This window comes from Linepithema humile, chromosome 3 (genome assembly GCF_040581485.1).
Source record: "Linepithema humile isolate Giens D197 chromosome 3, Lhum_UNIL_v1.0, whole genome shotgun sequence".
Taxonomy (NCBI): domain Eukaryota; kingdom Metazoa; phylum Arthropoda; class Insecta; order Hymenoptera; family Formicidae; genus Linepithema; species Linepithema humile.
In genome coordinates this window covers 29630979-29647562 of record NC_090130.1, presented here as the reverse complement: position 1 = coordinate 29647562, position 16584 = coordinate 29630979, and the positions used below count along the sequence as shown (strand labels likewise).

The following is a 16584-nucleotide window of genomic DNA, read 5'->3' as shown; positions in this document are numbered from 1 at the left end:
TGCGAAAGAGGCTGCTTGATGCGGAGGTCGGGGCGCTGCGTTTACGTACGTAGATCGGGTTGTACGCACTGGATTACGCGCTCGTAAAGGTCTCTTCACGGATGCGGAGGCACTGTCAACGCGCTCGGCCGAGGCAAATTTGCCGGTCCCCGGGTTTACGCCTATAATAAATGGTTTTATTCACGGATTACATTCGCGAAAAAAACAGACAAGTCATATTTTGCCGGATAAATGAATTCACGCTCGTATTTCGGAGAATTATATACTTGCGGAGAGACGCTGCGATATTGAAATGAGTAAATCTATTCTCGATGCAACGCACCGGCAGCTTGTGTCTCTTTCGTCTTCTTTTCTTTGAAGCGTAGACGACTTTTTTCTAATCGTGTTTTCCGGACGCGCGGCATTAAAATATCTCCCCGAAACGACAGTCGTCTCGTCGCGGCGGTACAATAAAGCAGAAGTGAACAAAAGGACGCCCGCAGCGCTATTCAAAGGATCTTAATCACCCCCGCGAATTCTTCGAATCTAGTTTAAAGAGGAACCGTTCCGTCTCTGCCGAGCGATACGCTAATTGTTCCTGCGATGGAGCGTGTCGAGGATTACGCGACGTCTCGTAGAAATCGTTGGAGGAGCGTGCGGCGAGAGACCGTGGAAATAATAAGCTTCTTTTGAGCGGCGTTCGCGACGAAGAGGATTCTCCTTTCCCTTCCCACACAAAATCGTCGTCATCGTCGTCGTCGTCGTCGTCGTCTTCGGTAGACGCACCCTGCTTCTCGAACTTAACGTCTTTTACTCGGCCGCTCGAGGGCGAAGGTAAAGACGGACGCGGCGCGTCGCGCGACCTTAGAGAAAACGCTTAACGAGCTGTTTTGCATCGCAATGCCTCGACCTCGTTATCGGTTATCGACCCGCTCGCGGCTGCTGCCGCGGATTAAAGAGTACCTGCGCCGCAGTCACGTGCAGTCCGCGTAGTGCGTTCACGCACGCGTTCGTTCCGTTCGAGGCGCGGTCGTTTGACCGTCGATTGGCGTACGAGTGCCGACGCCGCTGAAAAGGCGAATCGTTTCGCAGAAACCACCGATTTTCAGGCCGCGTTCCCCGTTAAATCGGCGCGCCGCGCCGTCGCTTCGCGAAACGCGGATCGATCTTCCCGCATTTGTTTCCGAGAGGAAACTTGTTTTTTCACTCGTGAAACGGACCCGCCGCGCCTTTGTTCCTTTGCGTGTTGGAATTTTCCGCTCGCTCCGACCACGTACGCAATTCTTTTTTTGTTTTCCGGTTTTTTCATTAGAAATATCGTGAAACTACGAATACTGTACTGAAGACCTTAGGTTCATCTTCGGCGTACCGTAATAAAAGAGAAAATAAACCCATAAAGCGTTGGCGCACCGACATCTACAAATGCTTTCAAAATGGTGAGGACCTTCAGCATTTGTCAGACCACAAAATATATTACGCGCGCGATAAAATCTGTAAAGTTTCAAAGATACCAACAGTTAAAAACGTCAAGATGGAAAATCTTTCTTAACTAAGACAATTGAATCATAAATAATAATAACTTACGAACAATTCAGTTCGTAACTGTTAAGTTTCTAACAAGGAATGTTCTTTCATTGGTGTCAAGGCCTCATCTATTTTTTTGGCCTTCCAAAGTAAAGACCCCCCTTAAACATGCGTCATGATTTGTATTATAGCTTCCATTGTGAAAAACGCCAGAAGAGAAGAGCAAGAAAGTCGTTAAAGACAATTCAGAATTCCTGTCAAGAAAAATAAATGAAAGCCAGGCCATATTCTGATCGTCTTTTCGTTAAAAGAGAAGAAAAAAGGAGAGGTATTTGAAGTGAGAACTGCAACGTGATAGGTCGTACGAATTCCTTTATGGATCTTATTTTATAACAAGCGCACACATGTCCGCTTCTCCGATTTACAACTCGTCGCAATTTACAGTCGCTGACTTTCGCGACTCGGGGTCAGGTTACGCGATTCGAATACGTCACGATTTTAACCGCGTTACGCTAACCCGTTTCAAAATCCACGAAATCGGTTCTCCGATCAAACTCGTAGGTAAGTACGAAGCGTTTAGACCAGACCCTCGGTTTCTTTTTGCAAGGGGCCACCCAAGCTACCATCCAACGGCAGAACGGAACTCATCAGTCCGGGAGGAAGTGGACACGTCGGAACAATTTCCTTACACCGTCTCTCCTTCCACCATCCTCGTACAACCCGACGCCACCCCCTCGTACTAGCAGCCTCGTTTCTACCCCGTCATCGCCAGTACTGAAATTCTGACCCCTCAGCGATTGACCAATTTGCCAAATCGATTCACGTCGAAATGAACCCACGTAATATCTCCAGTTTCCTACTATCTCTCTCTTTCTCTCTCCGTCTTTCTCGCGCGCACGCTCCTTTACATAATCCAGAAGCTCGTAGGCTTCGCTTTGCAGCGTGCGAAATGTGGAAATCGTCGAGAGCCGAAAGCATCGCGACACTTGGCTACAAAGCTGCATGAAAACAGCACTTTAAATACCTACGGCAACTGTGACACGTAAAAGTATTTTGTCGTCGGAAAATTTAATCAACAAGAATTTAATATTGAATCGTGAAAATTTACAACAATAATCTTCTTTCATAATTTCGTTAAAAAAAATGAACTTTCAAAAAAATAATCTCTTTCTATAAAAGAGAATAAAATCTTTTTTGACATAGTAGAAAGTTGGAAATATCAAAATTTTTAAATTTATTACGAAAAATTGACGCACACACGTATCTTGCGGGAAGCTTATTGAGGAAAATGTTGGCGAATAATTTATTTATGGTCTTATATTAGAGCTATCCCGACTGAAAGAGAGTGGAGAATGCAAGAGGACTAGATTAAGGTCTAGACATACGCGACAAAAGCACCCGGGCATTTTTAATCTCGCGCGGAGCAAGTAGGTACTTAGTATCCTATCCTCCCGGAGACAGAGAGCCTCGTGTACCCACCCTCCAGATATTACCCTTTGGAATAGCTGCAAAAATTATGGACAGCCGATAGGCCAGCAGCCGCTGCAGGGGTGCGTCTCATCCATTTAGGTCCATCACACATGACTGGATAGGGTGAGACTTACCCCGCAGAGGTTCTCACATAGATTACGAGCTTCTCGCCCTTTTCCGCGATGCCGGGCTTGACGAATCATTCATTCTCAGTTTTAAACTCGAATCACGAACTTATCTTGTAACATTCAATAAAGGCAAGAAATATTTTCAATAATTTAAAAAAAAAACGCCATTTCACGATCTTAATTATTTAATTAACGCTAATTGTAATTATTTGTTTTTAAATATTTTTGCGCGATATAAACATCGAGATCGATACCAGTATGAAACGAATATCGAACAATTTTTTTTGCGCTTACGAACCTTTTTGAAAAATGATGGAAATATTATGAAAGAAAATCCTGCTTACGCGACCGTCGTTCATATTTCAAAGGCGACACTGCGGCACACTTTTTCGAGGAGCAAGCGTGTTGTTACTGATCCTAAAGATCGCTTGGACGTATAGTGCAGACTATAGGGAATGGGCTCGCCCTTCCAGAGCAGATTTATCGATTATTCTTGGTCCACTGGTCCCCTTTCGTCGAACGCGGCATGCCTTATTCGATGGCGTACGTGTACAGCGCGCGAGATTTACGAAAGCAAATATTTTACCTCTACTACGTTATCATAATCATAAAATTAATATAAGCAAAGCTGATTGTGCTATTAATTAATACTGCCACAAATAGACGAGCATGTGATTAATTGTATTTCTTAATTAAGAAATAAAAAACGTTGTGTTTTTATAATCTAAAAAATATCCATTAAAAAATAAACAGCAAAAAAAGCAATGTAAATAATTATAATATCTATAACTTTTTTAAAGAATTTTATACGTGCGATATTTTATTCACGTATGAAAGACTTGTTTCTTGCGCCTACTATTAATGTCGTCGAATATACGCGGAGCACGCGGCTACCCACGTACGTAACGCCGCGTCCTAACGCGTGTGCACTCACACACGCTCGCGCACACTCGCTGCACTCTCACCCTTCGTACAGCGTATTACGGTCGTCGGGGGTAAACCACCCTGGCCTCTAGGAGCCGAGAGCGGGAGCCCGCAGGGGTACGCCACGACAACCCCCGTAGCAACCCCTCAAAATCAACCAAACTCCCCCCTCCGCCTTTCAACTGCACCTCCGCCTTCCTCCCTTTCCAAACCTTCAGATCCATTCTGTAGATGTTAATATCTTGTGGGGTATCCGTCCGCGTCCGATCCTCAACGGAAGGTCTTAAGTATTGATACAACACGCAACATCTGAGAGCCATTAATAAAAGTAAAGTGCCTTATTGTTTTAATTCCGTCGCGCAAAATTCTTTTTATAAATTTATATAATAATATGAATAAATCTATATGTGGAGAGAATTCTATACAATATTTATTTGTTTATTACAAAAAGCTATAATAATATTAACATAAATAACGAATGAAATTTTCATATTTTAAAATAAATTTGCTAGAAACGAATTTTTCATAAAACATTCGAACGTTAACAATTCCTGACAGTGCAAACAGAATCACGCTGTTGATGAGGCACGCATGCAGCGACGGGATCAGCGACAATACGCGCGTTCTGCTTGTGTGCATGTTGCGTACCCAGGGTTCTTTGTACCGAGGCTACCACTAGAAATAGGGTGGCTGAATATATTGGGGAGAGCTAACACCATTATCTAATACCCCCCGACGCCCATATGCGGTGTCCCAGCATCGTGCCATTCTCGAAAACCTCTCGCACAGTCATCTCAAAACTGCAATGCCTATCATTATGTTTACTTTACACGATTTGTCACCTATTATCAACTATAATATCTTAATTTTCAAAATGCCATGATATTTTACTTTCAGATGAAATCAGATTGTCTTGAACACAATAAAATATTATGCAAATTTTTTTAACTTTAATCTTCTCAAACTTAGCACTTCATCAACAGGTGCGTGTTAATTTTAACCTCAATACTTTTATTATGCAATCTTCGGATGTAATAGCCTTAATAGGATTTACTTACAAACTGCACGAATACGATAGTGTCTTATCTTAATGGTTTAATCGCACAGTCGGATTGCCATCAATCTTGAAAAACGATTTTCTACAGTAAATATTTAGACTTCTAAGTTTATTATCGTTTTTTGACTTCTAAATTTTACCTGAAAATGTGCTTGCAGCTAAAGAATTAATAGTTTTTTACTGTGTTGCTTTCGGCAGAACTACGATAAGTTTAAAAAATGAGTTTGAGATCTACGTCAAGCGAATCAATTAAGCGTTCTAATAAGAGATTATTTAATCTCATATGCTACGCAGTGTTGCATAATTTTGTTATATCGTATGTGCATCCATCCTCCCAATCTCTCTTAACATCTACAAATTTCTCACGTTTCCTGTGAAACTGCGGAACGAACACGGAATTTGAATGTCGATAGGAAAAAGTCACTTTGGTCAAATTTAAGAATGTCACGGCTCTCCATCGCATCGACAAACGGCCGGAACTATTCGCAGCGTGCAAAATGCGATACAATAAAAATGCGGGCCATGCGTGTCGAATTTTGTAGGTCGGAAGAAGACCTTCATTCTGAATACCTGACTGACTGACACACTTATTACGTCATCGTGAAATTGAGTCATTTAGGAATATTGTAATCTGTTATAAAATATACTTTACATAATTTTAATCCTCTTCGAAAAGCGCGTCCCATCCTACGTGCTCGCGTTTTATTCGTCTAAGCCTGCCTGACGTCTTTCGCCTAGTCGCTTTTCCATTAATCCGCGCAAACACGCATAAAAGTCACGAAACAACCGAAAGCAGATTGCAGACGAGATACTTTATTAGTAACTCGAGCGGATGTCTTACAAGATCCCCTTAATCTAGCCGCCGCCAGCGCGGAAATCCCAAATCGCATTTCTCTCTTTCTGCAGGATTGAGGCTACCCTCGCACGATGCTATCGAGACGCAGAGAAGGGGATGACGCGAGCAAGAGGGTGGTTGGAAAGAATTGCGATCCGGTATTCGTTCGGTATTCGCTCCCCGTCCATGCTCGTTTAAGGCCTCTCCACGCCGAGAAGTGAAAAAAAAAAGAGACTAAAGGAAACAAAAGAGAAAGAGACCAGACTTTAGGTCAGTAGGTTGGCTGCGCTAACATTGCGATGAATGAAACACCGGACCGTCATTTATAAACCCCCATCGGTGATTCATGCCTTCTGAAAACCTGTTTGCCACACGAAGACAGCGGAAAGGGAATTTTCCCTCAATATCATAAAAAAAAAAGAAAATGCTTATTCAACTAGCTCGGAAAAAAAGGCGAAGAAGAATGTCACGCAAAAGAGTGCGCATTGGCCACTTTATGAAACTTTTGGACATTTCAGCAATTTTTATGACAGAACTTCGTTCCGTCTCGTTCCCATACGCACCGTAACGAATGCTGTTCTTTAGTCCTAACCCAATGTTCAATTGTGCTCATCAAATTTATGAACAAGTCGCACGCTTGGAATTATCTTCTTAGAAAGCTTGCGTAAACTTTTATCGCGTCAGCAAACCGCTTTGTTTTTCTGCTTGGAAAATTATATATGGCGCGTGGCCCTGTAACCTACGTAGTGGGGATGAATAGAAAGGTTTTGTGGCTCTTGTTGCGCGCGACCGCACCACCAAGATAATTTACAAGGAAATATCGTTAAGTCTAAATCAGTGGGAGTCTTGGTGAAAGTTTTTCATTTTCAATGCAGTCTCACCCGCACGTCCTTGGTCACAGTATGATATCCGTCCTGGTATATTATGGAAATGCGAGCATTTCTTTCTCCATTGTCAGCTTTTTTATACAATAATAGCTATAAAAATTAATGTAGCGCAGCAAAGTTCAAATTTTTTCCGCTTGTTTAGTTGTGACGGCCATGTGACCGTGATCTGATTCTTAAATTTAGTTTTTCTCACTTTGCATTAATCATTGAAAAATACGGTATTTCTACGTGTCCTTACAAGTTACAAAATTATTTTCAAATGCCATTTTTTATCTTCAAATGCTTTTGCAAAAACGTCATAAATAGCTGTATTATTATAAATAATTCTTAAATAATAATAGAAAATAAATTTAATCTTTAATTTATCTTGAAAAAATGGAACATGAAACATATATTATTAATTAATTAATTAATTATACGAGCAATAAATTATTGTGCATTTTGTTATCAAAATCTAAGAAAGATTTTTAACAATATTTATTTTTTGTCTTACAAATTGACGAGAATATCGGATGCGATATCATTTTGTTCCGCACTGGTAGATGTATCATTCAATCTGTCATCACGAATGCTCGTATTTCTAAGTGCGTACAACTTTCATTCGCGCGAACGTTCTCTTATATAGGTGTATCAGGTAAAAGCAGGTAAGATCAGGTAATTGAGACGTCTCTATCCCCGAACGAGAGACATTGTGAAAGATGCGAAAGTACAATCATCCGAAATCTTATACGATCTTCTCGCGGACAATACGATTCGGCGATATAATACGAGCATCCCGGTGCGATCGCGCGGCCCGAAAGAATGTCTTCCGGGACATTCATCGATCGTCGCGCAAAGTGAAGGATCTCACGGGGATGCGTGGGTGTCATTGACCAAAAGATACATGGCTCATATTTCCATAGGAGCAGGAAGACATCAGTCACAAGAATTGCATCGCCACGCGCAGATTAGTATTAAAAGATTTACTTGTATAATCTTTCATGAATTTTATCATGTTCGTTAAATTTTTAGAAACATAGCGTTATAAAAATTATGACAACAAATAAATAGAAAATATCAATAACGAAATATGTTGATTAATAAATATCTACCTCCAAAGATATTCGATTTCAACAAATTCATAGAAAAATCACCGAATTGAAAGACTTTATCGAATTCAACACATAAACATTCGGTATTCGCGACGCTATGTTTGAAAGCCGAACGTTCTCGGTTTCATCGAGAGATACCCAAGCCTTGGCTAAGCATGAATGAAATCGGTCCAGGCATGAAAACCGCGTGGATGAATGGAAAACGGCGGCCGAAGGCGTTTTCACGGCGGTGCGCGTGGTATGTTTGGTGACTCGACGTAAATCACTGAAAATCTGCTTTATGCTCGCGGGTGCAAACAGCGGCGGGCCCGCCTCCCCGCATCGGATTCATCGACAATGGCGATCCGCCCTCCGAACGCGTAACTTCGAGGCGGATCGCATAATAAACACGTTTCTCGTCAGCACTCGATGCAACGTCCTGGAAAAACGCGAGTCGCCTGTAAATAAAGGACGTATTCTGGCACTCGACAAAACGCGAGATAAATGGACACTGCCCGGCACGAAGGCCGCCGCTCGCCACCCTCTGCCCTTGTCGTTTGCCCGATCGCTCGTTCCCGGAAAGGCTGCATTTCGCTCTCACGATGCAAGCTAAGCGGTTCCGCGCTTTTATTCTAAGAATATAACACTGTGAAACGCTGCCCTTGGGTATAATTGAGTCAATTTCGCAATTGAGTCGCATTTTCTCGAATAAATGTTCGAGGAAAACCGCATACAAATTAACCGAAGACCTGCTGGAGTATTGCGATGCATATTGAATATTCAATGCGTGTTAAAATTTCAAACATGTTTTTTGTTGAATTTCTAGGCTTTGGCAAGATTGATCAAATATCTACAAACGCAATTATTTGTCTCGAAGTATGTAAATCTTCTTAAGAAAATAAATGCAGATAGAATTGGAAAGAAGACGATCGTTTTTTTTATTCACGGCGCAAGATATTCAAGAAACTATTTTAATAGTCTCTATGCAGTTTCCAAAATATTATGGAAGACATCAAGACGTTTTCTATCAAGAAATTTGAGCAAATTACTTTATAGTTTTCTTGAATGCATTCAGCCGGAAACTAATCTGTCGGCTATTGTTAGATAAATTGTAGCATAAGAAGTGAAGAAAGTAAAAACTTTTAAATTTTTCATGCAATATCCTAATAATTTCTTTAAACAAAATTTAATAATAAAAAAAAAATACTGATTAATTGTAACTTCGAGACATATAAAAAAAATTTAATGCATTTTTATGTCAAAACAAATCTTGTATATGTCTCGTTATTATAAAAGCTATTTTTATGTGAAACTTTTCGCCATCAGAATGCCATACCAGAGCCACAAGGTAAGCTATTCTAGTTCTTCTATTTTTAGATAAAATCATGATTCACGATTATCATCTCTTTTTATCATCGACAAAAAACATAAAAAGCAATATCTTTGTATTATATAAAGTGCCAACAAGTTTGAATAAATTTAAGACAAATTTCATAATTTTTAACCAAGTATGATATAAACTAGAAAATTGCTCTTTCATCTTTTTGAACAGACAGTAATATGTAAATCATTATAAATATAATTTTTTTTTTTAATTTTAAGAAGTAAAAAATACAACAAATTAGTGTATAGCTTATTTACACTTGTATAAATAAAATGGAAAAGAAAGGCAGTTTTCAATCGTACACGCGCAGCTGTATAAAGTATTTTGGACAGAGTCGATATAGCATCACCCTATTACTTTATTTTTTTATGTTCCTATTATCTTATCTATTATCTATTATCTTATCTATTGTGTCTTCAAAAGCAAAGGGGAGATCGAAACGATTTCTATATTAGAAGACTTCCGCATTTCAGTAACACAAACCTTAAAACATGCCATGAAACCTCTTGCCTTGCCAAACGATCAACTAATACTCAAAACTACAAAGTAGGCAAGCAAAAAGAGATGCGTTATGAACTCTGCAGGATACCGGTTTCAATGGTGCCACTTCTACACGTGTTAGAATAATGTACAGTTATAGCGAGACAAAGGGCGCCATTTTAAAGATAAAAATATTCCTAAGAACCGTCTCGCCTCATTATAGGCACGAATCTCCCGCTGAGCACTAACCTCGAAGATCGCAAGAAGGCCTGGAATTTGTCGTGCTAGATATTTCTGCTTCCTTCTTCCGCTGAACGAATGGTTTCTTTTACTTTGAAATGAGTCATTCGGTTTCCAATTATGACATCTGTAACAAATCCATAATATTTTCATAATATAACCATGAGTCAACCATGAATTGCTCTATACAAGTATTTAATTTAAAAAAAAATAATAAAACGCAATTTAAACTTACAATTACATCTTCTTATTTATCAAACATAGGATTTATTTATTATTATTAATATAAAAAAATGTATTAATGCTGTAATCTTGTACTTCGTTTGTTCTATTGTAATTATTTTGTAATAACGAAATGTTCTATTTTATATATATATATATAAATAAAATTATAAAACATAACTATAAATATTATTTGTTCGCATGCGCTTACTGTGATTTAAATATAATTCAATCACAATCCTTCGAAGCAATTTTCACGTAGCAGTTTAGCGTATTCTAGATCTAGACCATCGGTCATCCGCAATAGAGAGGTTCTAGAATGTGGCAAGGAGGTTGGGTTTTGCGGGTGTTTATGGAACCAGCAGCACATCCTACTCTAGTCCCTCTTACCCGTCGTTCGAAACCTCAATTGTATTCTCTCAGAACTTCAACTCTTAATGGCTATATGTCTTTGACACGTAAAATTTATATTGTATAATAGTGCGAAATATGACTTTAATGTTAACATTAAGAAATAACTTTCTATAAACGCATAATCGTTTTTTTCGCGCCAATTTTTTTCCGCAAACTATCAAATCTGAAGAATAAAGTTTAAAACAAATAAAAAACCAAATTTTGAAGAAGTGACATTAGAGTTAATTAATCATTTGTTTTAAAAAGACTATAGATTCTCTGATTCGTCTGCATCACTTATATATTTAGTTAGTTAAACCAGTCTGTCTCAATTCTTCCTCTTCCTCCCTTTTGTGACGCTTCTCTCGCTCTCATACTCTATTTTGTCCCTTCACCACGGTCATTTACCCAAATTTCGTCCATTTATTTGTCTCATCCACAACAATAAGAGCGAAAGACAACCGCACAAAGGCCATGCAACCGTAAAGAATTTCTCTAAATTTCGTTCCTAGTGACACATTTCGCGCGCGCACGCACACACATTTTTTTTTGTTGACCACTTCGAAAAATGACAGAACTTCATAACGTGCTTATGTTCGTCAAAGAGCATCACTGACCGCGTCAATGAAGTTCGTTTATTACTTGTTAAATGTTTACGGCCTCAATTAGTCTCGCATTTCCAATTTATCATTTTCCGAAGACAATTGTCTTTTGAGTCAAAAGTTGACATTCAAAAGTTTTGACATAAACTATTATACATTATCTTTATAAGACCTTTCATCTTAAATTCTTCAAATGCGATTTAATCGTAAATTGCAATAAACAATTTAATATAACAAAACACAGAAATGTATTTTTACTTTTCAGTTATATTTCTCGTCCGGAATCATCACGAATACAAACTCGATACAAAGTAAGAATGTAAGACGGTGGTTCGATCGGAGGATCCAGCGGAGGATGAAGTCGACTCGTAGCCCCGTCGCGTATAACCACGGATTGCCGGGGTTCTTTATGGCCAATCTATGGTGATGGAGATGATAGGCAACGAGATATACGTAAACCTGATTCTGGAGGATCTTCCGCGACCCTACTGGAAGAGCGGAGTACGTGGCTGAAGCGTTGGGAGAACCGCCTCGATTCCCCAATAGTTTAACTTACGGCCGGATTTACTGGCGGAGATAGGAGAACTCCCGCGCATTGGCTGATAGACTCGCGACACCTACGCTCTCACGAATCCTCAGCGATCCTCAAACTTTTCCAAGAGTATGAGAGGCTTCCCGATCGCGATCCTATCGATTGTAATTATTTTCGACATTTCCGAAACATCTGTCTAGCATCTGTCTTTCAAAGGTAATCGGTATAATTTAAACAAATAATGCTTCATGTAGCATGAAAAGTGGCAAATAAAATGTATATTATAGTACATTCTTCTGTTCCAGTGCCGCTGTAATTCTAATAGTTCTAAAAAGAAATTTAAATAGAGAGAAAAGATGATGGGAAGAAATTGAAGAAAAGTCACAGCAATTTGACTTGTAGCGATTTAAGTCACTTGTGATATTAATTACGCTAAAGTGTCTCAAAGCACTGGATAAAAAATCGACTATAATCTCGCTAAACGCTCAGGAAAACGTCACCGGACACTATATCCGAGGCTAGTTTCTCCGGTATCGGAAAAACGTGGACAGGAAGCTTCTCGAAGCGACGTGGAAGCACCCCTGCTTCCGTGGCAGCCAGCGGCAAAAGAGAGCGGCGAGCAAAGCGGCGAAGAGAGCGTGCGCGAGTGAAAGGGAAAAAGAACGGCACAGAAAGGGAGGCGGAAGGGTGGAGAGAGGTCGCGGGCGGGTGAGAGCAAAGAGCGGAGGGATGAGCTTGGTCTCATCTTGCCTCCACAAAGCGGCGCCGCATCAGATAGCATTTGTTTTAAATATATGGATCGGGGGGTATGGGCCCAGGGCGCGATGGCTGGGAGGGATGCCACGGAGAAAAAGAGAAAGGGAGCGGATACAATACCCCATATCCTACGCAAGGACCACCCCACCGCCCGTCGCGAATGTACGACAGAAAGAGAGAGGAAGAGGAAGGGCGGATGGAGTGGAGGGCAAGAGCAAGACGGGAAGAGAGAGCTCCACGGTATACGACACAACTCGTTTCCTCGGTATTCCCCAGTTTCGGGAGCCAATACTCCAACTCACCCCCTCCCCCATCCCCCTTCCGCCACCCCTTTCCGAATCTACCGAACGAGTCTGCTCTCCGTCCGACCTCCTCTCTATCCCTCCCTGCGGCCAGATATCGGCTTCCCAATAACCTAACCGACTGCTCCGCGCCGGCTACCAGTGCTATCCGTGTCCTGGTTTCCTTCCAAAACCTCTCCGAATATCCTGCAATCCTTACTTCGGTAGAAAGAAGGAGAGGGAGATTTGTCGAGAATCGTTCGTGCGTCTAAACATACAAACGCGATTGAATAATGAAACAATACGGAAAGAAGAAAAGATTAATTAAGCGGTGAATAATAAATCGGTGATTGACACGGGATAATTAATAGTCAAAAGCGGTGTGATTAATAATCTGAAACTGGCATTGACAGATCGCAAAGAAACTACAGCCCTTTCCATGAATGGACTCACATTTGTGAACCATTTTTCTTTCTTTTCTTCAATGCAAAAATTCGCAGGGTTTCGAAGCTACTTATTACACAATGGGCCTAATGTGCGCTGTTTCATGGTGAAATGCGGAGCTTCCGTGCTACTGGATGATTCATCAAAACTGGACAAACGAATGTAACCACGATGTTTTCAAAGAGATTCTCATAAGGGACTTAAAAAATGATCGATACAGTGAACGAAAGAAAAGAATCCCGGCAAGGGATGCTAGAATGTATCAGCGGGACACGACAACGTTTCTACTGAAATTAGCTTAAGCTGTCTGACGTCTGAAAACATTAACAGGGTTTCGAACCACATATATTTTACTATTGTCAAGAAATTGTAACAGAATGCTTAAGGTCGTTCGTTTCCGCCGATATCTCGCATTAGCAGCGTAGATTGTGAAATAAAATTAACATAAGCTATAATAAATTTTAATGAACAATCAATTAACGTATGAAAAGTTTGCACTTATATTTCACGACATTTCCCGAGGTATGCAGAATTCTCTCGATCGTGCAGCTGCATAATACGACAAACGACATTCGTCCGGGGGCATTCCTTCGTCGATCGGGTCTCGGTAGCGAAGCCCGATGCACGAGCAGCACGAGCGAGATGCGCGAAACGGCACGGCGGAGAGGACGGAAGGGAGAAAGGCAGGCACTTTGTCAGGGGTCAGAGGTCACTCGAATTTCACACGTGGATTAACTCTCCGGCGAGTGGAGTGCGCTCCACCTCCTTCCTCCTCGTCCTCCAGCTTCCTCTCGTTCCTTCCTCATCCGCGCTTCCATCACCACCCGCCCTCCGCCCCGCGGAAAGCCTTGCTACGCGAATTCCGAGATCCACCCTGTGCAGCCGCTAATGAACGCCCGCGCGAGCTGCGACAACCACCGCCCCCCGCCGCCCATCCCACGGCAATATCGTACACGGGAGTGCATGACAACGAGCACCTGGCCGATGAAGTCGGGGACGCTCTCTACGGGTGGGGATCGGTCGGTGTGATATTCGCGCGGTGATCGTATTAAATCTCCTTCGAGCCGTGCTTTTCACCTTGCCGCTCACGCCCGGCGGCTGCGTCGTCCATCGGTCTCGTAATTTAACCTGACTTCAAATAAAACCATCGAACGGGGTATTCGCAGTCTCCGACGCCCGCTCCAATTTAGAAATAGTCGGAGAATGATGATCACGGCGCACTGACGAAATATCCAAACTACACTGATTTCATAAAAATTTACGCAATGTCAGTAAACCCATTACGGTCGGTATTTGGCATAATTTACTACTGCGAGCGTAGACCAGAGTGTTAAATTATAATCAACGGAGTCAAATCTCTTTTTCAAACTAAATTAAATCCGACACTTCTCTTTTTATGATACTTTGTGTATTCGTACATTATGTGTGATTTTAAGAGAGTAGTAATTTTAACGAAATCCTTTTTTCTTGTGATAATAACAAATTTTACAAAATTAACTATAGAAATTTTTATAAAGTTAACTAATTTCTTAACGCGGAGACAATTTTCTCGAAAGTTCTAATTTAGTTTCGATAAGAGCTATTTTCCAGCGAATTTGCCAGAAAAAATTATTTCTCGATGTGAAGTATTGCACTCGAAAAATTCACTGCACGCAAGCAGAACCCGCTTCGCAAAAGCATTTCGGAAAGCATAGATCTGGCCGAAATGTTCTATAAACTGCAGTAAACAATACTTTCCCGTTTGCACCGAGCAAAAACTGTATTCGGTTTTTTTTTTATTATAGTCGAATAAAATTTACGACTGTCTTGGAAAAACAGTTTTTCGTCGTCGTAAAGAAAGGCTTTCAATTGAACCGCAGTACCGTTACCATTATCTTTTTCGACTCTTTTTCCGACCGTTGTTTTTCCAGAAATTTTTACCGTTAGCACGATACCGTTAGCACGAAATATTATTTTTTTGCACGAACGACGAATAAAAATGGCGGAGTACATTTTACAAGCACCAGTTCGCTCTGTCGCACAGATTCTTTATGAATTTATGCAAACTTGTTTTCCCGAATCTTTTTATTATATGGCAATTTTTCATTTTCTTCGTTTTGAGGGTTATATTGCAGTAGGTCCAACCAACATCGATGGACTCATACTCGATTTTTGGTAAGGGTGTGTTGGTAAAGGCATATTACCTGAATCAGGTAATATATCTCGATTATTTCTTTCTACCTTTTTTTAGACGAAAGAAAGGATTAACTGTACTGTAAGGAAAGGTTTTGCAGCACAAACTCTTTTCCTCGTTTTTTTAAGGATATTTGAATCATCCTCACGGACTTTTCAAGATATTTGAATTTGACCTTCTTCCAAAGTTATGATTTTATGATTTTTAAAAAAAAAGGTTAAAGGGATTTAAATTTTATTTCAATATTATATGGGACAATTCACAGAACAAACAGTTTCCGGGCTTTTATTCTTTATCTAACAATTTTATTATATTAAGAAAAACAAAACCATAAAAATAAAAATAAATCAGAATGCATGCCGCAGCAGATAGCAAAAAAAAAACTATCGATTTTTTTAGAAAGAGAGAGAATTTCACTTTCCTCCTAAAACTATTTCTTCCTAAAATGGTAGTATCAAAGAAAACGATAACCCACTTTCAGTTAACGTCGTCGCGAACTATGGCTTTAGCTTTTTTATATTTTTGCAAGTCGACAGTGACCGCGAGGTCAAAAAACGGTAAACTAAAAAGTGGGATCTCGTTTCGTACAATTCTCGGCCAGAACTCTCGCCTTGTGACTGTTTTTAACAACGGTGTCGTATATTTTTATAGGAAGCTCCATTTTTTTCCCGCCTCTCTATTTCGGCTACGCAACACCCAGCATTTTTACGCGTTTATGTCTTTCGAAGAACATACCGAGTTAATTTCTACGCAAAACAGCGTACTTTTTTGGGTCTAGCCGTGGCATCTAGCATGCATTTAACGACGTGGAATAAAGAAAATAAACTGTCAGTACACTGATAAAATCAGAGCAGTTTTTTTGGGGGCCTGCTATCACTAAACCTATAACATTTTTTTCGCAGCAAAGAGCAAAAAGAAATAAACTCTACAGTGCGTCAGGTAATATACAATAATGTCTGCCTATTTTTTTTTTCATAACACACAGCTGTATACCAAAAACTTTTGGGAATTTAACGTTGCTATTATTCTTGCAAAGATTTCATAAACTTGAAAAATACTTAAAAATATATTAAAAACAAGCATAACTTCTGTGTTACGATCTTCATGTGATTTATTTCATGAATCCTCAAATAAATCATATCGTCCAGTTTGGAAGGTGCGATCCGAGGAGCGACGACCACCCCGATTTTAAATCGAGAAATA

General features: G+C 40.3%; 1 protein-coding gene across 2 annotated transcripts in view; it reads right to left on the bottom strand.

Moving 5' to 3' along the window:
• Window positions 1-16584, bottom strand: part of LOC105669745 (Runt related A) — a 78825-nt gene that overhangs the window by 49276 nt on the left and 12965 nt on the right. For both annotated transcript variants that reach the window (XM_067351205.1, XM_067351202.1), the window contains one exon: window positions 9988-10105. The gene's annotated coding sequence lies outside the window, so the exon portion shown is untranslated. The remainder of the gene's footprint in view (window positions 1-9987; window positions 10106-16584) is intronic.